Below are 14,087 nucleotides of genomic sequence, written 5' to 3'. Positions count from 1 at the left end.
TATATAGACTGTATTACAGTAAAAAGGGTCAAATGGATTTCTGGCCACTAGAGGTCAGAAAAGCTCCTAACAGATTAACAAACACCAATGTGTGTAAAATATGGCTACATTTCTATGGGTAATGTGTCAGGAAGCATTTGCGTACATGCTGCGTGGAGTTTGGTAACTACCTGCAAACTCAGTGATAATATCAGACAGATAGAATAAGTCAGCTTTAATGATTTGTTCTGGGATCATCCTGATTGGATGAAGTCTACAGTATGTGTCACCATTTTAAAGCAGAAGTAAGCGGAATGTTTGTGTTAATATAAGTCTTAAATAGTTATATCTTCCGACAGCAATCACTTCTATAGAGTGTTTGGTCTGAAACACGGGTCTGTCAGTCACTCTGCTCTGCTGTAAGCAGAGGAGAAAACTTTCCTTGTATCCTACAATCTTTATCCAATGAGGAGAGAGAACGGCATAAAGGGGCGGTCCTCTCTGTGTGTGCAGCCAAGGGATGCGCGTGAATGTGGTGACGTAGGGACGAGGACGGGGACTGCTAACTCCATCGGCTGACAGAAAGTTAGCCAAAACGACCGGATCGCTTACTTCTGCTTTAACATTTAATGTGAAATTGTTGGTTTCAATATATATTCAAATGTGATTGTGCCTATATGAGACAGCTGTGATGACCTCACTATGGGCACAGTGTTAGACAGCGATCTTCAAAGGCCTTCAACCTTGATAATAACATTACCTGTAAATTGAAAATGTGCCCAGTGGAGTGAGAGGAGATTTTTTGAAGCATTAAAAAGTTTCCATCTTGTGGCTTAATCATGAGGATAGGACATCCCTGTTATGAAAGACAACACAACTCTGCGTGAGGCTGTATCAGTTCATCTGGTTAATATTTGAATGGTGCATTTCCTCTGCAGGACAGATTCCAGCATGGGTTTTTTTTAAGTTGACTGTACTTGTAGGATCTGTACTCGTGGTGCATTTATAGTAAACACTGGCCTCTGATGTTACTGCAGATACTCTGGCGCATGTGGTGAAGATGAGCGCAGCACATCACATGGCTCTGTCACAACCACAACAACTTTTAATACTCTGTATTCCAGGTAAACACAAAACTGAACAGCGCCAACAGTGATTTCTCAGCACTGTGTGATAATGGAAAGATACACTCAACGAGGCAACGTTTAACAGCTTTATGTAATAAATGCAGAGTGTTCTTAAAAATTCATTTTGAGCTCACTGAGCCAATTTTCCACAGCAGTAAGAGGCATTAGAGCACATTTTCATTAAATCTGAGTGTGCACTGGTTCTCATATAGCGAGATGGCACAGGAGTACACCATTTGCAATTTCCCCTGACCCTCCACTCGTCATTAGTTGGACAAATGGCGAATATGGGTGCTTTTCACTTCCCCACAATCCCATGGTGACCTCAGTATTGACCTACGGGAAATATTTTGATATCATATTATGAAGAAAATAACAATGATTCACAAGATAAATGGGAGGTATTTTTTATATTGAGTATTGTGGCTGTATTTCTTGTGCACTTGACATAATTTTCACATAATACGGAGGCTGAAAAGGGCGGTTTCCTACGGTGTATATTTGATTACACGGCTGGCACATCTGACACAAGTTAATGAAGGTCTCATTGCGCCCGTAAACACAAACGTAAGAGGCAAATGTGCTGAAATTGTGTTACATGGGGAACATTGGCAGTATTTCTTTCTCTGGTTTCCTTTTTCTTCCTAATTTTCCCTCTCCTCTTGCCTCTCGCAGAGCCTTTGTCATGATGTGTTTCTGTACAGTAATAGAGCTGCAGACCTTTCTTGTTTCCTGTCAAAGTAAAGGGCACATCCACCGCACTGCTCACCTATCCATCCACACAAACACACCCGATGAGTAATGTTTTCACTGCAGAGCTACTTGGAGGTGCAAAGCCTCTTCCAAGCCCAGGAGCCAATTACATGTTCCTCTTTAATATGCAGCCTAAGGTGTGGAAAGCACAAGCAGCAGCCTCTCACCAATTCAACGTTACCTTTAGTGTTTTATGTGACAGTTTTATTCAAACCCTTTCTGTTCGAACATAGGGTCAAGAGAACAAAGAATTTCATAAGTAACACGTCGTCTCTTTTGCGAAAGTAATAGAAACATTTTTCTTTGTTCATGCTTTGTTTGTTTTGAGTGAGAGGCGGAGAGTGGATGTGGGTACTGTACATTATGGCAACACACACATAAAAATACACACTTTAGACTATAGCATAAAAGAAGTCTACATGCCCCCACAGTCCGTTTATAAAATACTTGGGGGAATGTTGTCCAAAAAATACAGTCCTGGAGTCCTGGACTATTATATGTATTTTATGTATTATAATACTGTGTGTGGAGTGTATAGATTTGATAGATGGTGCCGGCAGTGAAGAGGAGCAGGTGATATCTTTTGGTACAAACCCTCACTGAACATTGTGTATGAACTTATCAGATATTAACTGTCTGTAATTAATTCATAAAATATATTTTTACAATATAATTGCAATTTAGATACGTTCCACCAGGGATTGTATGAAAAACCTTTTTGTGTGTGTGGAGGTGAACCATGAAGGCGTAATGTTATTAAAGCGTTCAAATTAGCTTCACTTAACAAGCCACATTAAAATGCTTTTCACATTTTAATGCCCCAGTCGTAATTCTCCGGTGACATGTTTTTAATGTGCCATTCAGGATGTGGAATATTTTAACTATTTCAAAAAGTTTTCTCTAGTGGTATGGTTATTTGACCTCAGGTCAAAGATCTGAATTCATTTTCTGCCACTTACTCTCAAACGTCACAATCGAGAAAAAGAAGATCTTATATTTATCTTCGTGTTGCAGCTCAGTATTGTAAACCAACTTGCAATACAATGCACTATGTACAGACTATATATAGGGCAGAGTGTAGGCTAATGAAACTTAATATGCCATGTATTTGTTGTTTCAAATTGGCAGACAACATGCTATGGCAACCTTAATGAAATCTCTGACCAGGTTTAGCATATTAGATAGAACAGTATCTTTGTGAGTATGCAAAAAAATATCTTGCATGCTGTTTTGACAGAGCTTCCTAATGAACAATCTCAGAGCAGTAAAGCCTCATTAATTCTGAAGCATATGACTCACCCTGGCCTGTACATGTAGACTGAGACACTGAGTCCATTGCAACAATAACTCAACCTTTTACTAAAGATCTCAGATAATTAGTTCCTTCAAATAAAGGGACATGCAATAAGAGGGGTGCAAGGTACATAGATCAGGATGGATGAGGGGCTACTATAAAGAGATGTCCTTTCATCATAGGTACACACATATGTGACCGATGTTGTCTGGCCTGCCCTGAGTGGGTTTCGAACCCGGGTCTCCCGCACCGTGAACAACGATGCAAACCTTTTCACCAAGAGGTCAATGACCACTATACCCGCGGAACTCCATCACATACTACTATCGAACAGCAGCCAGCTTCAATCTGTTCTCCAGCACCTGCAGGATCCTGCGGTGTCACCTTCACACTCCTGGGTCGACCGTATCAGCCACATAATAACTCCATGAGAACCTGTTATTGGGAGTTATTGTAGGACTGATGTATTTGACCACATTTAGCTTGGATCTGGATAAAATGGCAAATGGCAGCAATGCTATTAAGATTATGGAAGCCTGAATATTCTGATAAATTAAGCTTTGTGCAAATTCAGGACACGGAAGTCTCAAGCCCCAACTGTAGACAGTTGACAGCCAGCCCATCAGTCTCCATCCAGTCACATTCATAGGCGGTCTATTTAAATGAATGAATGAATGAATTTATTTATTTAAAACAGGGACAATGCACAAAAAACATTAATCTTGTAAAACAAGAAGAGATGCTTTGAGCCAGGTTATACAGTAGCAACAATTGCTAATTTCCGCCTGTAGTCCCTGGGCAGGTAAAGTGCTAAACAGATACAATATTAAGATTAATTGAAATAGGACATAATAACCATAATATTAAAAAAAAATTTGACAGAATGCACTAATAAAAGCAGGGAAACAGGAGCGCCAAATCATTAAGTGCACAATAGGGACTAGCAGCACATACACTCTCTCTCACTCTCATCACACATTCAAACACATACACATACAATACACGGATAACAATCATCCTCCTCTAATAACCACACTCATAACCAGACACATACACACACTCACAAAATACTCAACAATGTGTGCAAACTTGCTTACTTAGTAACCAGCGCTTTGACAAGCATGAGAATGTGTGAGGATTTGTACATAGAATAAGTTCTGTGGGAAGGACATTCCACTGACTCATGGCCACACATGAAAAAGAAGAGCTGCCAAACTGAGCTCTACGTTGAGGAATACTACACTCACCCCTCGTAACAGATCTAGTTAGACGTACTGTGTTTCCAGAGCAGAGTGTCACAAACTTTTTCAGAGGGGGGGCATAAGCATTATGAATCATTTTGTGAAGTAGACAAACATTTGAGTGTATAATCAAGTTTTCAAAGCTCAAAATATCATATTTGGCAAGTAGCCTACATGGCAATGATGGTAATGCCGTGGTTTTTTGGCATGGATCTTAAGACTACTTTTGTACAATAACTCTAGTGGCCTGAGACCAGGATGTAACACAGTACAAAAAAATGGGGCTTAATCATTGCATTTAAATATGTACTTGATGCCTCAAGGGTGAGAGAATTTCTTATGTATCTGAAATTAGCTAAATTATATTTCAACGTGTTACTCAGCTTTTTGACATGCCCTTTAAAACTAAGTTGGATCTACAGTAACGTTACCCCCAGGCATTTAAATTGTTCTACGTGTTTGTTTTTTTTCCCATTTACTACAATATCAGGGTAACTTTTAAGTTTACACCTATTTGTAAAGAACATGGTCACAGTTTTTTCCACATTTAACGTGAGGCATGAATTGTATAACTAATCACTAACCTTGTTCATTGCCTTTGTTAATTTCACAGCCACCTCTGTTACATAATCTAGTAGTCTAGTCTTCTAGTCTACATAGTCTAGTTACATAGTCATAAATCTAGGCTCTCACACTGATCTCCCCTTCAACACCGCTGCATTCACGAAACTGCTGCTGTCAAAGCTCAGCCTCCACCTTCTCAGCGTCTCAGAGTCCAAATGGCTCCCATGTCTTCTCTCAGTGCCTCGATTCCACTCCGGGGGGTTATTTGTCGCGCTCTCTGGAGTGACATAGCATGCGCTTGTCCAATCCAGGGAGCTACCGGAGTGGAGCCCTCAGTGCCAAGTCTAACTGTATGGCATTTGTTGCAATAAATGGATTTAATCAACAACGAGAGTGCTCCTGAATGAAAAATATGTTATGATAGTGTAATATCGTCACTCATCGCATGGATTTCAAACCTCAGGTCTCTCTGTGTGGAGTTGTTGTTGTTCTTCTTGTGCCTGCATGGTTCCCTCTGGATTATCTTTCCTTCTTTCCACTGTCCAGAAGACATACACATTAGGTTAATTAGTGACTCTAAAGAACCCATCAGTGTGAATGTGAGTGTGGGAGGTTGTTTGTCATATATCTGAGCTGTGACCTGGTGACCTGTCCAGGATGTACTCCACATGGTGTCAGCTGGGATTGGCTCCAGCCAGACCCTATAAGCAGTAGAGCTAATGGATGAATGGACTTAATTATCCAGCTGAAAGCAATGTGTGATTTTGAAATGTGATTTCAATATGTCTTCCCCACCATTAAGATGCCAAGACGTCTTCCTGCTTAACTGAAGTAAAGGTGATACCACACTCTAAAAATACCACAGGCTTGCTTGCATTGCAATAACTTCCAATGCAGCTCAGTTCACTCATTTGCTCATCTATTATTGTTATTTTCAGCTGATTGTGTTTTTGACTGTATAGCGTTTTCTTTCCGCATAAACAGCTGGCAGATGCCAGGGACATATTCAGCAGCCAGTCTGAGTTAGAAAGTCAGTTGACACTGTCTATTGTAATGAGGCTGCTCAGTTGTCAGCAGGAAGAAAAACGATTGAAAAGCAATTGTGAGGCGTTTAAAAACAATTTCAGGAAAAGATTAGGAAGATGTGGTGTTAGAGGGAAAACAAACACCAACCTCCCACAGGAAAGACAAGTCAAAACACCACTACAGCATCACCTTTCTGTTGGATGTTTTCACAGTCAAAATATTTAAATTAGTGGAGCCGAGCCGCGTGGCTCCTTGGCAGCGTTGAAGGCATAGATGATGATGACACCGGGGGTTTGATGACAGATAAGTGACTTATTTTTCTTTCAATTAATTAGTCTGGCTCTGGCACCTCTGCCTCTTTGTCGTTACTCACTCGCTCTGTTTAACAGACGACTCCGACTGCTTTTAATTGCCTTTGGAAATGATTCAGCTCACATCCATTCCCTCCAATTAGGAAGTCTGTTTAAACCCTTTGTGCTGTGGCTATGTATTAGGAGCTGTAGTTGGGAGAAGAGTCTGTCTGTGCTCTTCTCTGATAGCTTTCGTTGTTTCAAACAAAGTCAACTGAGCACCTTAGCACCATTAAGCAGTGTACATAAGGTCAGTTTCCTGTTACTGCAGATTGTGATTGTCTCATATATATAATATATTCATATTAGACATGACTGTTACAGTTTTCTAGTCTTAACAAGAAAGTGAGTGATCACATTTTCCACCAAGAGTCACAGAGAAACTGGTTTATTTTAGATTTACATTCAGTTGTGGTGGTTGCGGTTGGGGTGGATGTCTCAGGAATCCAAAATATCAATGAGAGTAAAAAAGAGAGAAAATACAAATGACCTGTTTACCAGTGTTGCTATACCTCCATAAAACACGTTATTTTAATTTCACACAATGAAGGATTGTGTGACTGATTCCAGTTACTATATGAAATATAATAGTCACCCCTAATGTGGCAGGTTTAAAATCAGTTTTATTAATCCTCCTCCTGGTTTCACTGAACTTGTTAAACTTCTGTGGATAATGTGATTTCGCCCTCTCACAGTCTACGTGTTCAACCACTTGGGATTGTGTGAAACTGATATAAAGACACTGTAATGGTATTAAGATTAAATGTTGGGGGAGGGAGGAGGTATAGCTGCTAATAATATAGATGATTGTCATATTAATACAATATGAGTGGGCAGTGGATTGTGTGAGGAGCTGACGCTACAGTTACAAGCTGCTGTCTCTCAGAAAACTGCATTATCACGTCAAAAACACTGTCAGATTTTAAAATATGTAATTTTCATTTTGAATTACGGTATACACTCTCAGACAGCTGAGATGTTTTTCAAGGTAAAATGAAGAAATTACACAAAATTGTTCATTGTAGATGCACAGCACTTTTATCAAAGTCACAAACAGATTTTTCTGGATTCTTCCCTGTCATGTTTTTTGTGTACAAAAGACAAATGACCAGCTGCTCTGACAATGTATGTCTCCAACTGCCAGAAGGATGGACACACTCTTAGCTCAGGTCTCACACCTGCGTCTCTTGACTGTGCCGTGTCTCTGTCTGCAGTTGCTAAATTAAAGCCACCGAAAAGAGTTGACTTTTTGCAACCACAGTTCACAAATAAATAGTTATGAAAAAACCACAACATCTGTTCAGTTGTGCAGACAAAGGTTACAGACAGATTTGCTTTTCATTCTTCTCAATTTGAAGTGTCAGTTTTTCATTTGGCTGCTTCCGACCACATTAAGTACCATGTAGCCTACTGTATAAACTGAATTCAGCCTTTATTGCTGTTTTCACACTGTTTTCAGTAAAACAAAAGGAAATGACCTGAAATGAAATGAAATGAAGGAAAACTGAGGCTTATTTCATACATAGGCTACTGTGTCCCATAGTTGTGGTTATACTGTATGACCTGGGGGTAATGAGGACAGCATCAAGGTGCAGTGTAGCATGTAGGCTACAGCAATTGAATGGAGGTGCTGATCACAGTGCCACCACGGCCACATTCATTAGAAACACACTATGTGGTTAATACAAAGGGGGGCCAGCACAGCAAGTTTCATGAGTATGAATATTTTCTTGAAACTTTAACAGATATTGCATAGGCTATAGCTTGTGTTTCTAATTAACATCTTCAGGGAAATGACACACATCTTGCATTTCAGTGTTGTTGTTGTTGTATTTGAACACAGATGTGTACTTCTGCATCTGTGCATATGCATGTGTTAAAGTCCTAGATGAGCTTTTTAAGGCCTTACAATTTTATTACATTCCCAGTCTAGACATTAAGACACTGATTAGCCTGGCAACGGCAATGGCATATTAAACATACTGCATCTGTTTGTTTGTCTGTTTCAAAACTTGTATTCTGTGTTTCTGTGTATTTGTATCAGTGGTGGCTCACATGATGAAAACATTTAATATACCACAGCAGAGGCCTGATGCATGATGTGAAAACGCAACATGGAGGACCATTAGCACTGATGGCTGCTCTCCGTCCAAGTGAGAGAGAGGGAGAGAGAGAGAGAGAGAGAGAGAGAGAGAGAGAGAGAGAGAGAGAGAGAGAGAGAGAGAGAGAGAGAGAGAGATACAAAAAGATCGATAGAGAGGGAGCGTTCCTCTAAATGAGTAAAATGATGATGAGATGTCTCTTGGCATGGAAACTAGACTACAAGCACTCAGACACAAAACTCATTTGAATTTATATGAAAGTGTTAATCTTTTTAATGCCAGTTTCTCTGGAGGTTCCTCCCTCCCTGTTACCTTATAGTTTCTGAAGTATGATTATTTTTTATTTTTTCCCCCCTGCATTGTAATCCCCAAATAATCTTTCACCAATGTTGTGGCATGTATTTTTGGCATGTACTTGATGACACCAGTCAACACAGTCAGAAGAAGAAGAAGAGGCGGCTAATGGACCATCTGTTTACACAGTACTGTGAGCTCCAGGCTCCTTAATGTCAGACAAGCTGGAAGATGTGTGGGACGCACACATGGATGCAACAGGAGACACAGCTAACCTACACTGACATGCAGTAGGACATATGTGGGAGGTTGGTGTTCGGTAGCATTAATCATTTAAGACAACTGAAAGGTAATTGCGCTTAGGTGTGTGTTTGTGCCTGTGGGAGGTGAAGAAATGTGTGAGCCCCAGATGTTTATCACGGTATTCTCTTGTACAATAGACCACCGTGCAGGCCTGCATATACAGATGGTTGTTGATATTAAAAAAAAATTAATAAAAATAAACAGCAGCCAAAATAATGAACTGACACAATTAAACACAATTTATATTTAAAAAAAATCTATCGATAGAAAGACAGAGACAAAAGAGAGAGACCCAGCGAGAAAGATAGTAACATAGGAGAGGGTGGAGAGAGTAAATGAGCTTTAGCCTCCCTGGTGTAATGAGCTGGGGAAGCTGCAGCAGGAGCAGTGGTGTGATTGGACGTCTGTGGGTGTGAGAAGAGAAATCAGATAAAGCTGGGTGATGACGTCGCAGCTGTGCACTGCCACCAGCGGCATGATGACATAAAGACACTCAAGCATCACCACCAAATTAGAGCAGAGGTGCCGACGTCACCAACATGGGGCCATTTACACATGCCACTTTTTATTTATTTATTTTACTTTACCCAGAAAGGAGACTTAATGTCACTATGAACCCCTTGGGAGCAGGAGAGCACGACTAAATGAGGGGAGTGAACAGTTTTGTGTTTTCTGTCTCCTTCTCTCTCCTTGTGCTGTGTCCTCTCTTTGGGCCTCCTGCACCTCTTGTTGGTCCAGTTCTTCCCTCACGTGGACAGAGGTGATTATTTCACTTCCTCGCAATCCATTAATCCTCCAGCTGCTCACACACATCTGCAACAACTTTCAGGCTTTTGAAGTCTTTCAAAATGTCTCTCTCTTTTTTTTTTTTTTTTTTTTTTTTAAAGCAATGCTAAAATCCTGATCATTTCAAAGACAACGCTTTTCTGTGATTCACTACACATCTGTCTTATGTGTGTCTGTTTGACTCCATAAGAGAAAAGGAGAAATTTGAATATCTACTCCTCTGTTGTTTTTTTAATCCACAGCTGGCAAGAAATAATGACACAAAAATTGCTTCATACTTCAGCATCTGTGAATGTAGGCCACCCATTGTCTTTCTGACGGTGCAGCCTGACAGCATTACAGACATTTAACCAAATGGACTTCGTTTAAAACTGGTGGAACTACAACATGGCAGTTGCTATGGTTACACTGGTAATGAGAGCTAGAAAAATGGAAAATGTGCTTGTTTTGACTAAATATATACAAAAAAAAAAAAAAAGTTTGATGTGACAACGTCAGCGTGTTTGTTCCCTTACTAGGAATCGATACACTCTCATATGTTACATACAGGAGTTAGTTAGTGAAGCAGAAACAGCTAGCCCAGCTCGGGTCAAAAGGTCAATCACCTACCTACATGCATATCTAAGATCATTAATGTCTAATTTATTTTAATCCATAAAGAATCAGTGAAATCCCACAGTCTTCAGGGAGTCTCTACCTGTGTCTTAATTCAGGGGTCACATCCTCTGAAGACCACACAGACAGAAAAGGATGAACCAAAATGAGACCGTCTGGTCTGCGCGGATTCCCTATTGATCCCTGTTTACTCTGCAGATTCAGCCTCAATCTTGGCTTCTCAGATCCACCTACTGGATCCATTGTTGCTAGGGAACAAGGGCCACATTTCAAGAGCCTTTGAAATAGACAACGCAACAGCGTAACACAGTCATGCGAATCCTGAAATGCAACGCAGGTCCACGCGTCCAGCCAATGACTTTGATCATCTCAGGCTCGTGATGCCTGTCCGTTGGTTGTTCAATTTATTATGTAAAACAAAATGCAAGTGGTGGTATGGAAAGTGTCAATTTTCAGTTTTTTCCTTCATGTCGAGGCATCTGCTTCCACTAATGGCATCTCTCAGCACTACAGTTGTGATAGTTTGTGTCAGGGTTTGAGAGGAGCAGGCACGAACAAACACAGGGGAATGATTCCCAGGAATTTATTGAGGGATAATGAGACACAGTGGCGTGGCATGTAATCACATAGGCGGGACACTTGACAGGAAGACAGGTGTAAGACACGGACTAAGAAATAAAACAGGAAGTGACGATACAAAGACGGAAAACTGAACTAAACACCAAACAGCCAACATAACTGACAAAAACAACATGTCACATGATATCATATTAACCTAAGACAATACAACTCTCTTAATTGCATATCAGCAGTCAGTAGGTAAGACAGTTGGGGGGGCAATCAAAAGAGACCTTTTGATTGCATGCTGATCAATACCTAACTAACATAATACCTTCAAGACAGGAAATCAATTCCTGTGTTTTGTAGAATAATGAGCAGTAAGGACCCGCCAAAGCTCTTGTTATTACTTAGTGGGAACTGAGGCGTGCCCTCCATTCAAAACATTAACACCATTAAACAAGCCAGAGTGGCTTCATCTCAGCATCTCAGCACTGAGAAGAAGAACAATGATACACACACACACACACACACACACACACACACACACACACACACACACACACACACACACACACACACACACACACACACACACACACACACACACACAATCCTTAGTAAACCCACTCTGTGTCTGCTAAGCGTGTGGGTGGCTACGAGTCATTCAGGTAGTGTGAGAGTCTGAGAGATTGTGGGGGGGGGGGTCAGAATCAGAGCAACTGACGTCTGGATGCTTTGGGTTATTGCAGTGCGGAGGGCAGACTCCCCCCACTAGCCACACACACAGACCCAGGAGGCATCACTCCATGAGAAGAGGAGAGGAATCCACTTACACAGACAGAGACAGAGAACCGCAGCCCACCACAGTCTGCCATTAGACAGACCTATCCTGCATTGTGTATGATGAATTCTTTCATTTCCACTGATTCCATTATCCTGCATGTGTGTGTGTGTGTGTGTGTGTGTGTGTGTGTGTGTGTGTGTGTGTGTGTGTGTGTGTGTGTGTGTGTGTGTGTGTGTGTGTGTGTGTGTGTGTGTGTGTGTGTGTGTGTGTGTGTGTGTGTTATAGGCTGCTGTAAATGGTCTAAGTTAAGATATATAGTGACAGAGCTTTAACTGTCACAAAAACACTACACCAGTGTCATTTATTATGTTGTTTATTTTACAAAACTTGAAATTTTAATTTCTTTTTTTTTTGTTTTACAGTAAAGTTAAAGGACAATTCCTGGCAAATTCAACCTGGGGCTATAGTTTCCTAATATTGTAGGTCTAAAAGAATGAATCTCCTGTTATGCAGTAGTTCTGTCCGTCCCTGCATCGCCACAGCAGCGTATAATGGGAGCAGAAAGATCTTACGCTGTTTAGGCTGTTTACATCCCACAAAACCGCTTTTCTTTTTCCACAGACAACGTCAGATGGCTATTCAAACATACACAGAGGGGTTTGTTTACTTCAAGAAAGCCGACATGTTTGTAAATGGAGCTGTAACACAGAGTCAGCTTACATATTGTGTTTATGTTAAGTTAATGATAGTAGTAGACATAGTTTTACAGTGTAAGAATAAAAAGAAAAAAGAAAGAAAAGAAAAAGTTCAAAGAGTTCAGAATAAAAAGTAGTATAGTATCTTTGTGCTGGAGAGTTGCACTGTAAGGCCTTTGTTATTTCTATAGTGTATAGGCCGTTTCACATTGACATGTAAAGGAGCTATATTTAAGACTGTGGCCAAAACTGTTGCTGCAGTCAAAGATCATGTCCTCAAATTCTTCTCCGCTTTTAGCCATCTGCAAACGCATCTCCTATGCAGATCCTGGTTTCGTTTCTGCTTTTGTCAGTATGTTTTTGACAGTCATAGCGATGTTGTATAATGTCAGACATAATCCACATTTTTTGCAGCTCAGTGGTAACTGGCAACCTGGATGCATACTGACTTCGTGATTGGGAAAGAGCGGTAGGTGGCACAACAAATCAAAACACAAAATGCAAATATTCTGGCTGCACTATTGTTCTTAGTTAGATCAGTATTTCAAATTAACATGATTCCTATGTCTCAGGCAACACTGATTACTTGACATACATTTCTTACATATAGCTAACAGGTGCAGGTTCTTCAGCAACAGTTGTCTCTTCCACAGTTTCCTTTGTTGTTCTGGCAACACCTAAAAGGGAATCCCTCATTTTCAAAAGTCTTCTGACTCAGTGGAAAAATATGTGCCACTCAGTTTGTTAGTTCTGTTATTTACAACCTCAGTTATCATGTCATAGGTCCCCACTCTGAAATCAAGTTTCTGTTCTGACGTCATTGTGACTGTGACATCACAGTTCTGTTCTCTGAGGGTAAAAATAGACTCTTTTTGACCCAAGAGCGGCACATATCCACTGAGTCAGGCGACTTTGGATAAGGAACTTACTCTTAGGTATTGCGGTGGGTGTCACAAAAGGTGCTGCACAGAAGGACAAAAGCAATGATGAATAATCTAGAGACGACTGTTGCTGCAGCGTCTGCACATGTTTTAAAAACTCCAGCATCTTTGAAAGAAATCTGTGCAGCTCATATGAAGGGCTTTGATGATTTCGCAGAGCCCAGACCACAACCATCAAGAAGATGCCTCAAGAAGGACAAGCACATGTGGCCAGGCCGCCTGAAGAAGAAGCTGCTTATACCACCTCTGCAATTCAGAAGCAGCCTCAACCTGACAATGTGTAAAGGTCCATACACTTTACAAATAACAAAGGACTTGTAGTGCAACTCTCCAGCACAAAGGTTGTTGGATTTGCTGCCCCCTCAAGACATTGATGCCTGCTGTGATCTGTAAAAATAACAATAAAGAAAAACGAAGGGAGATTTTTCAGGACTTACATGCAATTCTTACACTGTAAAATATTTTGCAACAGTTTAGTGGCATTAACTTATTTAATTGACTTAAAGGTACAATATGTAAGAATGTGGCCAAAAACGGTTACTGCAGTCAAATTCAAAACACAGCGATCTCGTTTTTCCTCCCAGCCGTAGCGGCAGCTCAGTGGAAGCAGACTGAGGCTGAAACGCCACTGGGAGAGAGGGCTAGGTGGCGCAACATGTAAACACGTAAATT

The sequence above is a fragment of the Trachurus trachurus genome (assembly GCF_905171665.1).
Source record: "Trachurus trachurus genome assembly, chromosome: 17".
Classification (NCBI taxonomy): domain Eukaryota; kingdom Metazoa; phylum Chordata; class Actinopteri; order Carangiformes; family Carangidae; genus Trachurus; species Trachurus trachurus.
The sequence above is the reverse complement of the archived record's forward strand: the minus strand, read 5'-3'. Positions refer to the sequence as shown.